Genomic DNA, 16,082 nt, shown 5'->3' with positions numbered 1-16,082 from the left:
ATAAACAGTACATGTGTTAACAAGAGTGGTAAGTGATAATATCCCTTACCAGCCTTATCTGTGAAAAGTTATATCCAATATTATGACTTTGCTGTCATAATAACAACAAAACCCTGTAATACCAGTTTTGGATTTAACTTTACACAGAAAATGTTAGTGAGCGATTTCTAACACGTATCATGTTTACGTCCTATGGCTGTACTTTTCAAACAATGTGTATTTTAGCATTTATGGACTGGCCCCATTCAGTTCCATTGTAAGTGCCTTAATGTAATGGCAATATATGCTGCTGCTTCTATTTTCAATAAACTAGGGATGATTTGTTAGTGTGTAGTGTTATCGCGTGTAGCAAACATTATGCTACAAATGGTGTTTATTGAGCTTGCATTGAACCCGGAACATATAAATGTTGTTATATGCATAGATATAAATTGGAAAAACTATTAGAAATACTATTTTCCAATGGCATAAGAAAGTAAACCTAATTCATTATAAGCCTTAAGATCTGCACATTTGCTTCTCAAGTGAATTTATATTGTTTTAAGGATGGTTGAAAAATATTTACTGGACAACAAGACAAAAATACTTATTAAGAAAAGGATTTTATGCAGTGCTGTTTATGTCTCTCTCTCTCTCCCTCCCTCTCCCTCTTTGTGCCGAGCTCTTTCTGGACATCTGCCCAGACCTATACACAGTAAAAAATGAAACACTCAAGCCACCAGGCATTTTGCCAAATAAAGGGCTGTAAAGAACTATTTGAAAGGGTGTGTGTGTGTGTGTGTGTGTGTGTGTGTGTGTGTGTGTGAGAGAGAGAAAGAGAAAGAGAGAGACAGTGTGTAGACAGGGAGATGTCATGGGTGCTTTTATTCCGTATATTTAGTAGTTTATTTTTTATGTCTTGAAGGAGCAGCATCTCTTTCTTTCCAGATTTTTGTGGCCAATCTATAAACCCAGAGTTCCGCTTGTTAAACCATAAAAGAGGTCAGCCAAAAATTAAACTTGTACAATGTGGTCAGTCATTACAGATTTCATCTATTACAATGATTTCATTCAACAAACAATTAAATTAATAAATTTTTAGCAAGAACACTCATCATCCTTTGTTTGAAGAGTTTTTCTGCTACATGTCTGATTTATGAATGTTATGTGCACTAGGACTATGTGATAGTCAAAAATAAACACATTAATCTGTACCTTTCTGCAACGCTGGAGTTGGTGATTTGCCAATCTCTCCTAGGCTAATGGTGTTTAATCTGGCTGTATCTGATCACACAGGTAAGGAAAGTCCATCCATCTATGAACCTTTCACCTATCCAGATTAAAAGCTAAATGCAACTAACAGAATAAATTCAACTAAAAAGATTTGCGTGAAAGAACCACTCACAGTAAGAGTCAAGCCCTTGTGCTGGAGATAATGGAAGTGAATAAGGCATGGTTTCCATCAGGTCTTTGCCCCTTAATCTTCCTCTCAGACCACTCCTGCTGCACCATTCTGTCATTCCTACGGTGCATTCCACAAACACTAGAAATGCCAGATGGAGGAATTCTTCATCTGGATAAGGGGATTTAGTGAAGTGATCTATTGTAAACAGCCTGAAGCTGATTGATTTTCTTAAAGCACTGGGATGATGACATAATGACCCCTGACTACATGCCTCAAAATGTGTTCACCACATGAAACTGAATTATGTAAAAATGAAAGATCTCAGTGCCTGAACTTTGGAATGTTTGATGGTTCTTTGCTTAATCTGTTTCAAATAATAGGCCTTTTATTAATGTTGCTTTCTAAGGCAATCATCGTTATTACTGTTGCTCATACTTGGTGGATCAGCTGCACACCATATTCTTTATGTAGGCTGCATATTTAAAGCAAGCTGAGATCTGTGTTCCTGAATTAAAGGGATAGTCACCCCCCAAATAAAATTTTCTCATAATTTACTCATGCTCTTGCCAGCCCAGATATATGGCTTTCTTTCTTCTGCTGAACACAAATGAAGACTTTTAGAAGAATATTTCAGATCTGTAGGTCTATACAATGCAAGCTCAATTCAGAAGCTAAATAAATGTACCTACCTGCACAGTAGGTGGCGATATGCATCTGAAGATGTGGATTTAACCACTGGAGTCTTATGGATTACTTTTAGGCTGCCTTTATGTGCTTTTTGGACCTTCAAAGTTCTTCCCACCATTCACTTGAATTGCATGGAGATATTTTTCTCATCTGGGATGGCATGAGGGTGAGTTAATGATGAGAGAATTTATGGTTGAACTATTCAATTTAAAAGCTGTTTTATCCATCACTAAATAAAGACTAGTTGCGTAAATGGAAGAATTTACATTGGCCCTCTTAGAAGCATAAAAAAATAAACAATCAATTATAAACAATGCAATCAACAGACTTGTCTGTGATTTGGTTACAATAATCATCTTCTGCTAAAACACATGGTAAATATAAAATTAAATAGAAACACGAAAACTACATAGACCGTTATTATTGAACTTTCTCAGCAGCTGCATAGCATCCACGCAGAACATCCAAGGATCTTGCCGGCAAGTTTTGCACAGATTAGCACACTCACAACTTCAGTAGATTTTCAAATCTATTTATCTTTGCAGCAGTAAATACAGTGCACTAAAACCCTTTAGATTATGCTTAAAAATACTTGATACTCTCTCTTGTCTTACTAGATAAATGTTTAGTGTTACTTTGCTTACTAGGGTGTAATTATTTTATTTAGTAATTTGCCTTTATAGTACAAACAGTTTTTGTTGGTGTTATGTCACACATGGTAGCTAGTCATAAACTCTGATGAGGAAAGTTGCGGAATGAACACAGTTGTGGGAAGGCAGTAGTCACATAACCGTATGACTCCAGCTGATAACCCCTGCTGACTGCAGTCATTAGTGCTGTTGGAGGATACTTCATTTTACTGACGTCCTGCTCGCCATGTTGCCTCATTTTTTACGAAGGAACTAAAACCTCATTCTCTGTGTAAATATTTACATTTCAATTAGAAGTTTTACATTTCTGTGAAGCAATCATAGAGGAGCAATGAATCTGAGTCTTGAAAAACAAAAGTTGCTTGCCTGGTGTTGATTGAAGACGTCAACCTATAGAGCCAACAGATGGAGGGAGTATTTGAGAACAATCATTTTTTTTGCAATTCCCTTTTGGAGATGCTAGTTTTGCAGAAATAACACACTTTAAAAAAATCCATTGGTAAACTGCTGTGTATTGTGTGCCTGTATTTGTGACTCCGACATGCACAATGGCCATAAACCAGTAAAGCAGTGCTCAATGGATTTCCTATTATCACTTGAGCTGCTGTTGAAAATAGCTTTGAAAGCCACCAATAAACAACACAGATGTTTCTAGAATATAAGCGTCTTCAGTTGTTGGCATCTGGCACATAGCAGGATGGCAGGAGAAAGCTGCTACGTCCTATTATCCTTCATTCAGCCACTGAACTGCCACAAATGTTTCATTATCCATTCACATATTCGAGTCTCTGGTACAAAATGGGTGCTCTTTTGTTTGTGCCAAATGCATTGTTGGAGCCGCGGCTTAAAACATCGGTATACGTTTTTTAATGGGCCTCAAAATGTGCCCAACTTTCCCCCACATTCTTTGCCTGTGAACAGCCATCATCCAGATTCAATGTGGAGAAACTTGCACAGTTGCTATTATGGCAAAGGATAGACCAGGGCTGGGTGGTATGACAGTAGAAATGTGTAAACCACTTGAGATTTTGAGATGTATCGACCACTGATATTTATCTGCCAATAATTGACCAAATTAAAATCATTGGCAAATCGGTTTTCAGCATGAAAACGCTGATATGAAAAACCGATGGGTCATTTATAAATAATTATCATCGCTCTTTGTAAAAACTCTTTGAATTACAATCCAGAAATAATGATAGACACACAATGTAGAAGGGTTGACACTACTAAGAACACGTAATATTACATTTTTATACTTTCTCGTTCTCGCATTGAGGAAAAGCCACTGACGTGACATTTGTACAAGTGGTTCTTACCTATTAGGCATGTAACCATACACAAATTTTACGATACGATTTAAAAAATAACAGCGCCCACAAATGTTTCGCTCAAACTCATTCAAGGATTCAACATAAATGTTATTTAAATTCTAAATGTCTGACATTGGCAACAAAAAGTAGAGCTCTATAATAAAGTAATGTAAACAATAGCACTGCATTTATTTTGTTTGACATATCTTAATGTCTTAAAGCCCCCAGTGATCAAGCTAAAGTGACTGTAGCAAGGAAAAAACTTCAATGTTATTTAGTGGTGAAGAAAAAGCAAACGGCACACATAATTTTTTTTTGGCCTCTTCCACTGTTTCACTTTGCATGTAAATATTACTGCCCTTATTACTGGCATATAACATGTGCGCAAGTGTTGTGCTCATACCATTTAAAGTTCAACATCAAGAACAGAGAATAATAAGTATCATGCAATCACAGGTTTCTTAGGTTGTCAGATTTGTTTTTGTTACGAGTGTCTTGCTCAGTGTCATGCTTTGTGTAGTCTGGGAGATGGTGGAGGTTTAATTAAACTTTGCTGCTGCTATTTCTGCCATACAAATCCACCTATTTGTGTTGTCATGTCAGCATAAATAATACAATATGTTTGATGTACTTTAGCGCCCGGGACATGATGCGGTTGTTTGGCAAATTTGACAAGCTATAATGCTACAGTCTATTTGGCATTTGCCAATGATCTTCTCGCCTACGTACTGTAAGTGTGTTTCTCTATTTTCCTGTGAACGCTCAATGCCCCTCACAATGGAGAAGATTGTTTTGCAGCTCTAAGTGTTGCACTGCTTGGCATTAATTACATTATAATTTGTTTGTTTATGTATCGTATATATGTATGCATAGGATACAATATGATATGATATGTTTTACACCCCTATTACCTATACACTGATGACCAAAAGTTTGAAATAATGTACAGATTTTGCTGTTTCGGAAGGGAAATGGAACTTTAATTCTCCAAAGTGGCATTGAACTGATCACAAAGTATAGTCAGGACATTACTGAAATAAAAAAGAGCACCATCACCATTTTAAATTTATCAAATCTAGACAGGCCCCATTTCCAGCAGCCATCACTTCAGTTAATTTGTTACTTGAAAAAACACAGTTTAAAGTTTGTTTTTTTGGTTTAGTTATTAACAGTTTTAATTGATTCCATACATAAATCATACAAACATAACATAAAATACGGAATCAATTATATACATTTAACCCCTCCCCCCTTACATTCCCCCACATCCCCCACCTGACACAAATGCACTTAAGTGTTCATCAACAATTAGAACATAAAAAATAAATAAAAACATACAAAAAAAGATTTACTTTCAAACGACATCATCTATTCTAGAATAAATCTTATGGACTGATGAAAAGAATGTATAGTCCCTCTAAGAGGGGTTCAAAAGTCTCCAAATATCTGTAAGACCAAGATTTTTACATATCTTGTGAAGTGTCACTGTTGCTCTAGGGGGCTTACACACTTTTGCTTCGCTATGATCAAGGACTGAGACCATCAAAAGTTTGAAGTCTCCACCCAATATCATATAATAAGGGGTGCTAGTGGCTTGCAACATCCCTTCAAGATCTATAAAAAAAAAGCTTTGTTCATCGACATAAGGTGTGTAAATATTAGCCAAAATAAGACTTTTCCCCTGAATTTCTGCTACAACAATGACTCTTCCTAATTTATCTTTACTCTGTTTGAGGTATTTGAATTGTAGAGGTTTACTTATCAATGTAATGACTCTCCTGCTCTTACTTGAGCCAGCATTAAAGGAAACATGTTCACCCCATATCTTCCCAAATTTTTCAGCTTCCTGCAGAGAAAGATGCGTTTCTTGAAGAAACACTACATCATACTACTTACATTTAAGAGAAGAAATAACTTTCCTTATTTCTTTTTATGGGGTGCCCAATCAGCCATGATTAATTTAATCCAAGAGTGAAAGTGTCAAATAACAAGATGGTTACTGATATTACATAATATGTTAATATTAACATTTGACATTTTGACATATTAGAAAAAATATATGGAATAACAAAAATAAATAAAATACTATCGATCACATTCCAACATTAGAGCAACTATCAAATCCCAAACCTCCCCCGAACCAAACAAACAGAAAAAAGCTTTGCCATCGGATTGCTCAAGTCTATACAAATACACAGTTTTATAAATATTTTGTGAGACAGAATTACATAACAAAAAATATTCTATAAAACAAACTCTAGCCAATAAATGGAATAAACACACACACACAAAAAAACGTGTAGATTGCCCCCAAGGTGTGTTCCTCCACAAAAAAAAGGGAGGCGTTCACTTTCTGGCAGTCAAACGAATGTCCAGTGAGCCGGCCTATTCGACTGCTACATGAGTGCAACAAATGACCCAATCATTCCAATGTCCTGCAAGAAATACTCCACAAAACAAACTCCAGCCGATAGGAGGTGTAAGTACCAAGAACGTGCAGATACATCCAGAACTGTCCCGAGGAAGTGTTATTCCACACAAAAAACTCCAGCTGCTAGGCGGAACAAACAAAAAAATTGGCCATTTTCCTCGGACAGTCAAGTGTATCAAGTGTAGTTCAGTGAGTCAGGCCCACTAGGCAGCAACATGAAAATCACCAAAAATGGCTTGCTCTCTCGACTGTCTTTATGTAGGACATCACTTGCTATGGGCATGTAAATATTTTATATATACTAAGTATCTATTCCCAATTTGGCCGGAAACATTAGAGCAAAAGTGACGTTTTGTTGATGTAAGTGCTTCTTGCATTCCTTGAATTGTTCACGTTTCTCTCTCGTTGAATTCACAAAGTCTGGGAACAAGAAAATGCTGTAATTCTTCCAAGAATTCTCCAGTTGGTTGCTAGCAGATTAGCAGCCAATTCCCTCTCCAATGACTCCAGATAATCAATCAGTTTCTCAACATCCACAACTCTTGTAACCAACTCTCCATGAATGTGATCGATCTCCGTATTACAGCAAGATCTTCCAAGTCTGCAACGAACTTCGTCAGCATTGCCGACACATTCATCAATTCACACAGGATTTCTTTCAGTTCACCATCCAAATAGATTCTGGGGCTTCCGGCCTGCCGCTGAGGGGAATCAGCCCGAGCACATAAGTGTCTTTTAATATCTCCAGAGGTGTATCGAATCTCACCAGTTTGTGACACAAATATTTTTAAAACTAGCAAAGTGCTCAGAGCTCACCATTCACATGTCTGACCCTCGCATGGCACCTCCACTATTTGGTTTGTTAAATGAAGCTTAACGTTGTCTTTGTGTTTGTTTTTGTGTGCCACAGTATGCAATAGACTGGCATGTCTTAAGGTCAATATTAGGTCAAAAATTGCAAATAAGAAACTGCTTTCTCAAGAAACTCATCAGTCAATAATTGTTTTGCTTGAATAAATGCTTGAAACTGCCAAAAAACGGAAGATTTCATACAAAGATGTACACTACAGTCTTCAAAGACAAAGGACAACTGGCTCTAACAAGGACAGAAAGAGATGTGAAAGTACAACTAAACAAGAGGATAAGTACATCACAGTCTCTAGTTTGAGAAATAGATGCCTCACATGTTCTCAGCTGACAGCTTCATTGAATTCTACCCACTCAACACCAGTTTCATGTACAACAGAAAAGAGAAGACTCAGGGGTGCCTTATGGGAAGAGTTGCAAAGAAGAAGCCAATTTTGAAACAGAAAATCAAAAAGAAAAGGTTAGAGTGGGCAAAGAAACACAGACATTGGACAACAGTTAATTGGAAAAGAGTGTTATGGATCTTAACCCCATTGAGCTTTTGTGGGATCAGCTCGACCGTAAGGTGCGTGAGAAGTGCCCGACAAGACGGCCACAAGTGCTACAGGAAGTGTGGGGTGAAATGTCACCCGAGTATCTGAACAAACTGACAGCTAGAATGCAAAGGATCTGCAAAGCTGTCATTGCTGCTCTTTTTTTAATGAGAATTCTTTGAAGTAGTTTAAGAAGTTTTGAACATTGTTTTTTTTTTTTTTTTTTAAATTCTAAAATAGTAATTTTTCATGTTATTAATGCCCTGACTAAACATTGTGATCAGTTGAATGCCACTTTGGTGAATAAAAGTACCAATTTCTTTCCATAAGAACAAAATCTGTAGATTATTCCAAACTTTTGGTCACCAGTGAACATGAGGTAAAACCATCCAAAAAGCTTTAAACTACCAAACTTTGACTTCTGAGATACTAGTATGTTATCCATTAAGGCTGCACGATTGATTGAGTTAAGATTAAAATCACAATATGGTCTTGCGCGATTACAAAAGCTTGAAAGGCTGCGTTTAAAAACAGACAGCAATCAGCATTTCAGTTAGCTCTTCAGTCAGCATTGTGTTACCAAGCGGCACTCTCTAGCGGTTTGGACGGCATTTTCCATTATCCATTACACCACAATAGAACTTAAATGGGTGTTTTGTTCCTTTTGGTAACTTTTTATTTTTCATGATGTGGTTGACATATCCGTGGAAGTGCCCAAAATTCGCATAGTATGAATTTGTGATTTTCTATTATATACAGTACAAACATGTAAAACTGCAAAATCAGAATTTCAAAAATTATAAATACAAAATAATCTTTTTTTTTTTTCACATCAATCATCATGCTATGATTTTTAGTTATTTTCTTTTTAACTTCTATTTATCTTTCATTGTAGCTCTTTTCAAAATGTTGGCCAGTCATGTGTTCAACACATCCAATCAATGGAAATTATGTATTGTTAGATCAAAAGCTTTTGTACCACTTTATAGATTTTTAAAACATAATTCCTGAGCAAGATGGCATAATTTTTTTTGTTAAAATCTGTATCGGCCATAAATATTCATATCGGTGCATCCCTAGTTTTGGGCATTAAATTTTTTTAACTTCTATAATCTGATGCACTGATGCCAAAAAAAAATTCCATTTGTTATGAATAATGTTATCTTTTGGATTTACGTCCATGAAGTTCCAAATTAATATGAAAATAACCAAATAAGATGAACAACATATATGAAGTATTAAGTTCACCAAAAAAAAAAAAAAAAAACATTACTACACTGTTAAGCAATAGGCTATATAAAATCTTTTTTTGAATTTCTAGCAGAAACAACTATATTGTGACATATAGTGTTACATTAAGTTAGCCTACACTTACTGTGATACTACATTTTGGTCATACCACCCACCTCTAAGATAGACATGCTCTGGGAAGAGAGAGGCTAAGTCAGTTTAATTTATTATGTCTCTGACGACCCTGGCAATCGATGGTGTGGTTTTATATTTTGCACGTTAGAAACAGATTGAGGTCTTTGCTGTTGCTGCCTACGGTCTGTTAATCAGGCAGTTCAAGCAGGGTGGATGAGTTCCGAGGGCCTGGTGGGACTACTCGCAATTAATTATTCCCCACACCAACAAACACACAGCGTGACTGGAACTTTAAAGCCAATTGCTGTGATTACGGAGGCTAATAGTATTAAAAGGCAAATTAAGAGATGAGAGTACAGCAGTGCAGCCAATGAGAGAGAAAGGCTCGTTTGCATTTGACCCACTCCTCCAATCAATCTAATTCATCATTAAAAGCATCAGACTGAGAGACTGCGAAATTTAAATGGCTGCTAATTGTTTCCTTTGTCAAAGAGCTCATTCTCATGCAAATTTTGATGTATTAGAAAAGAGCGATGGTGGCTGAGAATTAAGTTGAAGTTAAATGTGAACAATTTCTCACCGGCTAACAAGACATTCTGGTCCCATCACATTCTGGTCCAATCACTCTGTCAGTCTGGGTTTTTGTGTGACAGGACCGTGACATCATCATACCATGTCTATCTTGTGTTTCGTTGTCTGTCTTTGTGCAAGCGCGCAGTTTCGGTTTTGATTTCCCTGCCGTGCACTCGTTGGTCTTGTTTCATGTCCAAAGCATGGGATGCTGACTTCCCTGTCTGGTTCGGTTTCGGTCTGTTTTGGGATCCGGACACGCATGCTCCATGTTCTGTCGGTCTTTGTGTGTGCGCACAGCTTTGGATTTAATTTCTCTGCCATGTGCTCTTCAATCAGTCTCATGTCTCATGTCCGGAGAATGGTGTCTGGATCCTGACTTCCCTGTCTAGTTCAGTTTTGGTGTCGGGATCCCGACACTCTTGTTCCATGTCTTGTCCTGTATTGGAGGGAGTGCATTGTGCTTATGTCACCTTGGCAGTGCCCGCGGTTGCTAGAGATACGTACAGATTATTGACGCGATAAGTCTGTATCTCATGACCGCAGGCATGCGTTGCGCTTGCTTTGCGCTGCGTGCCCAGGTCACGAGCTGTCCTCACATTGTGCTGAGGTTCTGTCACTTCAGCCTGAGGTGATGGGTTTGTGGGTGGCTGACCTCTCACACAGGTGTCCTGTCTCGTTTTGTCGCCTGTTGCGTGCCATTTGAATTGCGGTGTACACTCAGGCTTTGCTTAGTGTGGGAATGCGTGGCATCGATTTTGCCATTGCTACACATTCTCTCGTCTTGTCTGTCGGTTGGCATGAGCGTATATTGTCTTATTGTCTTAGCAATGTGCACTCATGCCATTCGGGTGTTTGTTGTCTTGTGAGAGTGCATGGCTTTGTTTTGTTTCTGTATTGCCGCATGTCTCTCAGTCTTGTGTCATACCCCCCTCCTTGTTTGCCTATTATTAGTTTATTATTCACACCTGCTCTGTCTGTTAATTATCTCCTTATTTTAGTCTCCTCCTGTGTGCTGTCCAGTGCCAGTTCATCTTGTTTGTTGTTACCATTTATGTTGGTCCTGTTATTTCTCCCATCCCTGTGTGGTCGGTCCTGTGTGTAGTTACATTCTGCCTGCCAGCCTGGATTATATTATTCCCTATGGGATAGTTTATGTTGGGTTTTTTTATTTTTATATTAATAAATTCTCCTTTGTTTTAACTCTGCGTTTGGGTCCTGAACCTTCTCTGGAATCTCTGACACATTCAAAACTTGTCACAATCCTAAAAAGATTTCAGATTTTATTCTAGCTTTTTATCTTTTAATAAATTATCTGGGTTCAATGTAAATTAAGAATAATTGACTGGATTATGTTGTGGGCATAATATCCATGACCACAGAAACTAACTGTGACTCGTCACCCAGTTATTTCATGGATGTGGTTACAGTAAGATGCTTGCAATTTAAGTAAATAAGGTAATATGCTTGCTCTCAGAGGGTTTAAAAGTCTTTAAGTGAAGTTTGCATTATTGTTAATGCACTTATATAAATTCTTCATTTAAAAAAGGTGTTATTTGAGCTGAAAAGTTATCTAAAACAATATTTTTTTTACATTGAGAAAAATACTAACAGAAATTACGTCAGTGACAAATTACTAGGAGTTCGTCCACCAACCCTGCTGACCATCAGCAAGTTTGGTGGACGAACTCTAGTAATTTGTCACTGACGTAATTTTTGTTAGTATTTTTCTCAATGTAAAAAATCCTTTTCTGGTATCCTAGCAAGTATCATATGAAAGGGTTTACTGGCTTTACATGGTAATGACAGAAGTTGAAAAATGTAATATAACTTTGAATAGACAAGATTAGGTAGCGATTCTGTCATACTAGTCTCATGTTACCACGTATAGCCTAATGTCTGTTTTGTGGCTATCCTTTCTTAACAATCTGTATTGTGGGTTAACGTTTATTACCTTGCCCCATTCCATATGGAGATTATGCCACAAATCAGGTTGATTTGTTTATTTTCTATTGCACGTGGAACTTTTCTTTTAAGTAAAATTTTTCTGCCGTTTTATGGACAGTGAAATTTATTTATTATAGCTCAGACCATATTACCTTAATTTGATGTTTGATTGGCCTAAGCACTGATAATTATTTTTGCATGTCATATATCTCTAATAATGTCAAGCCAAACAATCATCTAATTATTATTTGAAAGACAATATTATGTGCCCATAAGGAGACAATAAAGAAAAGTAAAGCCACTGTAAATGAATTCTGCCAGCATGTGTGCACTTAATGTTAAGTTACTTAGAAAATAATTTGAGCTCTTGATATTTGATGGGCCTCAATTGAAATGTGTTGCTCTTACAATTATGATGCCTTTCAAGCACTTAAAACACCCTTGATTAGAAACTTTTTTTTTATGTATTTCTGTTAAATGCAGAACATAATTTTAAAGTCTAGGATCAAGGGACATTTCCTCCCAGGATTTAATAGTGTCAGACTGTCCACACAGTGTCAAATTAGTGTGCATTTTGTCCATTAACTAGGATGGATAAAGATGCCTCAATCTTGTAACTAGAGCTATATTTTCCAGATCAGGTGAATGACACACTATCCAGGTGCGTGTTGTCCTCAACCCGGTGTCACGTTACCCAAGGCCACCACAGCATAAGGGCTGTCTAACAAGTCAGCACTGGCTTTCACTAACCAATTCTGAAAGTGATACGGAGTCCGTCTTTTAAAAGCTGTAATTTGACCAATTAGCCCTGTGGCTAGAACACTGTCATGTGGTTAGAAAACAAAGCTGACCTGCTGCCATTTTAATCTAACTTTTAAAATCTTGTGGGTTTGACTGAATGAAGTGACTTCTTTCAGTACTGCATATTTGGTATGCTTGTTGCAATTTATGTAACACCTCAGCTTTTTCTGAGCTGTCCGTACCTTAGTTTCATGCCAAATCATGTTGATCCAACATCAGAATCATGGACCGCTCATTCTGTCAGTCTAAAAGGCAAACAGTGTGTATTGCAACAGGACAGGCAGGATGTAGAGAAGGGTAGAGCAAATTTGGCTGGGTATGAGTCGGGCAAAGTTGCATGTTTGGCTCTCTGCGTTCCTGTCTATTTTCGGTGGCTCTGACTCACAGTATCCCATGGTTACCAAACAGACAAGAGGCCAATGATGCTTTGGCTGGCCAATTACCATGGTATTGATGGGGGGATGGAAGAGAACAACACAAGCTAGCAAGAAATGGAAGGGGGCAAAGGGGGGTATCGTGGCCTCCATGAGGATGTCAAACCTTGCTTATTATCATGCAAGGGATTCTGTAGTCTCTGTTGCATTCTCGCTGTCTGTTTATCTGGTCAGAGACTGACTCATCTCCTGCAGTTCGGGGCTTTGAGTGCAATGGTGTCCACCAGGATTTTGAGCCTTCAGCGCCAGACTGCCCAGTGGCCCTGCCAGAACTGCTGCTCTGTTTACAGCAGATAGGAAGTGCTCATTAGAGGACTCATTAGTCATTTATGACTGCAGAGATTTGTATTATCAGGTAAGGGGTTCACTGTCAACACATTGACACAATATGTTGTGGTGTATTTGTACTGGGCAATGATGTATTTATATCATATAAACTCATTAACACATTGAAACTGAACTTTATGTTTGACATTTCATTTTAAAGACCCCATGAAATTGTGTTTGGAGCTCAGTTTTCATTCCTGTGTTGACAGATTTCCTTTTAAAACAGGAAGTTTGGGTGGGACATATCCAAGGGCTCATCCGTTTTTATTTATTTATTTTAAATGGCCAATAGCCTTTAGTTTATGCCACAGCCATAAACAATGGTTTACTACTTGCTAGTCAGTTGCGGGTAGTATTAGAGGGAGGGATATTCTCATTCTATATAATATTTAATCGGACAAAAATCTGGTAAAAAGATTGCACGATGTCAGTATTTTTATTCTATTTTCCTGGAAAAGGCAGACTCTAAATTTTAAATGCGTATATCTGTATCAAGTAATTTAGTCATCTTTCATGAGTACACTAGTATAAAGATTGCTTAGACATGCTAATAAAGATGGACTAAAATAAATAATAAATAATAAATAACTTCATTATTATATTCATTTCAGATTACGAACAGGAAGGAACTGGAATATTTTTTTAAAAGAAATATGGCAGGCCATTGAATAAGATGATCATTTTTGGTTTTCAGAAAGCTGCTGCTCCCTGTCGCTCCCCGTCACTGTCCTAGGCGGATATTTAGTTTCATAGTGAGTTTGTAGAATAGGTTTGACATGTTCAGTGCCAAGGTTACACTATTTCCCCTCAGATATTGTTTTGGAGACAAGGTGGGAATATTATACTATTTAGGCAATTTAAAGGGCGGCCAGGAGACTTGGCATTCAACAGCGGAGACTGTATCCTGTGGGCCGGGGTAGACCGCAAATTCCTCATAGGATTACAGGATTAGGAATCTGAAAGGTGATGCAGTTTCTCACAGATGGGGGGAAATAAAAAGGACAAGCCTGGCAGAGGAGCGATCCCTCATTAATGTCTGCTTCCCTTTAATTAAAAACTACTGATTGAATGATATTGGAGAGGATTAGGCTGAGAGATGACTCCTGAAACACACACACACAGACGCACATGCCCAAAGCATGCTGGGATATTTTATTCTAACAGAGTGTGAGGGCTGTGCACAGCAGATAAAAGTCCTCTCCGTCTGGGCTCTTTTGGGTACTGGTGAGGAGTTAAGTGATGCATTACTCTTGACTGATAAGGGGAGGAACACAAAAAAGTAGTTCCAAATAGAGAGTCAAATCTCGACAGGTCACCATTATAAGGTTGGCCAATAAACTGCATAATTGTCTGCGGTCATTTAACCAGTCACATGTTGCTGCTGTGGTTTTCATATGGGTTTTAAGTTTTAAAAATTAAAAGACAACTAAATTGCAGATCTTTGCCTTTCAGAGAACCCTTTACTTTAAAGGCCTGATATTTTATGCCTTTTTGGAGCATTTATTCATAAAAAAACGAGATTGTGAAATGTTGCAAACCAGATTTGAATTCACATTGCCCACATGAGCACCATGATCAATGTGTCAGAGCATACGCACTAACTGCAAGGACATGGTTCCAGCTAAGGACATAAGGCCCTTTCCCATTGCAGGAACTAAAGCCTGTTCTAGGCTATTTTATACAGAACCAGGGCTGTAGCTAGTGGGCTGAAAGGTGGTAATGATTCTATGGGCCCAAATGTCCAGTGGGGCCCACGACAAATTCAAAACTGTATTATTTTAATAGGTAAGGGGCCCAGAGTTATTTATATATATATTCAGGGGGCCCAGAACTACTTATATTTGTAGTTTTAACACATAAGTAACTATAGCGTTTTCATCGCATCTTGTCTGTGTGAACTAATAAATAACAAAATGTTTATCGAGATGGGCAGTTGAAATCTATTATAAACATAAAATCATAAAACCTTATTTATATGACTAAAGTGTTGCATTCCTGTTACTGTGTGGTTAACGTGCATCAAGACATCTTTTTTAAGTCAATGGGTGAGTAGTTAAGGACAATATTTTATGTTGAGTCATAAAAGCTTTTATTGATAAATAGGCTTATTTTGCATTTTCAACAGATTTCAGCAGCATGTGCTGCGTGGTAAAAGTAGGCTGAGCACCTCATCTCTCTTTTCACTGGGTCTTCAGGGTACCATATGGCTCACATGCCCAGCTTAAAGACTGTAACCTGAATACACTGTTTGTATAAAACAGCCCTAACAAAAGTATAGCTCTGATCCTGATGCCCTCCATCGGTGTTGTTGATTTTGTTCTTGCCATTGAATCACACGTGCAGACAACATTAGAAGAAAAATGGTTTGCACTAGATTACTTCACTATGAGGGCCTGAGCCATTTCTGGGGATGAGAATATCATGGAGACTTGGGGGTGGGCTGTTTTAAATAGGGACAGTAAACAACCACCTAGAACAGTCTAAGAACCACCCACACCCTAGCAACCACATAGTCATGCCCTGGTAACCACCCACAACACCCTAACATTTTGGATGTGAGTTTTAATAGGCCAAGTATTACTTAGTTCAAAAAACAATTATTGTTTAGCTCACCCTATGAAATATTTATTTTTCTAAAGGCATTCAATCAGACCAGAGGTGACTGGTATTTTACAACAAGCAGGTGATTCAGATGTAAGTGGATTGTGCTTTTACAGTCTGCAGTTCTGCTCACTTTCACTGTTGTTAGGAGACAGGTCTTTCATCACTCCAG

General features: G+C 37.8%; 1 protein-coding gene across 1 annotated transcript in view; it reads left to right on the top strand.

Moving 5' to 3' along the window:
* The window catches only part of setbp1 (SET binding protein 1), an 89,274-nt gene that overhangs the window by 58,297 nt on the left and 14,895 nt on the right, over nucleotides 1–16,082 (top strand). The window lies entirely within an intron of this gene.

Source organism: Xyrauchen texanus, chromosome 3 (assembly GCF_025860055.1).
Source record: "Xyrauchen texanus isolate HMW12.3.18 chromosome 3, RBS_HiC_50CHRs, whole genome shotgun sequence".
Taxonomy (NCBI): Eukaryota; Metazoa; Chordata; class Actinopteri; order Cypriniformes; family Catostomidae; genus Xyrauchen; species Xyrauchen texanus.
This window is presented reverse-complemented; position numbering and strand designations above follow the sequence as displayed.